The 1,497-nt window shown below is 55.2% G+C and overlaps 1 protein-coding gene across 2 annotated transcripts in view; it reads right to left on the reverse strand.

The window, feature by feature from the left end:
* The window catches only part of LOC100549782 (kelch-like protein 13), a 66,826-nt gene extending 65,342 nt beyond the window's left edge, over positions 1–1,484 (reverse strand). The window contains exon 1 of one of the 2 annotated variants that reach the window (XM_010715176.3): positions 1,380–1,484. The gene's annotated coding sequence lies outside the window, so the exon portion shown is untranslated. The remainder of the gene's footprint in view (positions 1–1,379) is intronic. The other variant, XM_010715178.3, reaches the window with a different exon arrangement.
* Between the last annotated feature and the right edge of the window lie 13 nt (positions 1,485–1,497).

Genomic DNA, 1,497 nt, shown 5'->3' on the forward strand with positions numbered 1-1,497 from the left:
ATTGATTAATTACCCCTTTCTAATAGCTGGACCATGCTAAGAGCCCCTGGTGTAATGCTGCTGGAACTGCCAATTCCAAGCAGAGGTTATGACTTTAGATCAAGGCAGCTTGATCTCCACTATCAAAGAACATCTACAAATATATTATACTGAGATGCACTAAACATGAGACAGTTTGCTGCAGATTTGTTTCTTCTAAAGGCACTTAACTTGATGTAAAGCAGAAATCATCTTTAAGGTTACCAGAATCCAGGGGCAGGGAAATCAAAGCTGTACTCCATGCCCACAGGGTTGGTTCCCTATATCCAATCCACATGCCAGCACCAGAGCCCTTCCTGCCGGATAAAGCAGAACCACAGCCTCACACGATTTGCAGTTTGGTGAGCCTTTAACAGAACAAGTGGAATAAAACCAAAACCTGACTTGGGAAAAGCCACTTCAATTCATTTTTGACACCTGGTGGCAATCCAATGCTCCCTAGAAACAGAGCTGCTCCTTTGAAGCCCAGCAGCACGCCGATCTGCGCTGGCGGCTTTGAACTTCAGAAGCAAAGGGAAATGTTTAGAAGCACAATTTTGAAAAACACAGAATCAAAGAGATGAGAAGCAGCCTCTCATTTAGCCCAAGTTGCTGCCCAAACTTTTACAATCAGCACGGCGGTGCATCTCAGTACTAAGTGGCACTACAGAACAGGCTTCACCACGCAACCAGCAAAGCCCTAAAAGTTCCCACCAGCGCTGTCTCCGTGTGCAGCTCATTGGCAAAAGAAGCAACACTGCTCGGTGCCACCATCCCTCAGTCCCCGGGCTGCATTTCTACGAGCCAGAAGGCATTCCTGGTGCAGTTTCTTGGCAGGTCCAAGCCAGCATCAGCCTCATTAACACTCGGAGCATTCAGGCTAACGAGACGCTCGCCAGGCAGAGCTGATGTGCAGAATTATAGACGGGACGCAGGGTGCCAAGTTAACACCGCACTTCTTACACGGAGACGAAAAGTCCTTAATAGGGCTTAATAACAGCAAAGCTCGGCCTGAATTTTAGTGAAGGAAGAGAAGAGATCAGCGAGGTACCCGCGAGCCACAGCCACAGCCTCACTTCTAACGCCTGCATCCCACAAACAACCGCGGGACTCCGCCGTCCCACTTACAGACCGCAGCGCAACCAGCAGCGACGGGCTGCCAGGGCCGAGGGGAGGAAGCGAGGACCCCGTGGCCGTATCACAACGCCCGGAAGACGGCAGCCGGGTGCACCCAGCCGCACGGAGCCCCCCAGCCCCGTCCGAGGGGCGGCGCGCAGGCCCCGCGACCCCCGAGTCCTCCCGAAGCCCCCGACCCGAGTGGGGCCGAAACGCACAGCGTCCACCTCGCACCCCTCGCTCACCTGCGAGCCATGGCAGCGGGCCCCGCTCCGGAGCGCTCCCCAAGTATCGAGCGCGGCCCCGCGCCCGCCGCCTGGCCACGCCTCCGCGGGAGCGCGCGTCCGCGTCAACAAGGCGGGT

The sequence above is a fragment of the Meleagris gallopavo genome, chromosome 9, assembly GCF_000146605.3.
Source record: "Meleagris gallopavo isolate NT-WF06-2002-E0010 breed Aviagen turkey brand Nicholas breeding stock chromosome 9, Turkey_5.1, whole genome shotgun sequence".
NCBI classification, from domain to species: Eukaryota; Metazoa; Chordata; class Aves; order Galliformes; family Phasianidae; genus Meleagris; species Meleagris gallopavo.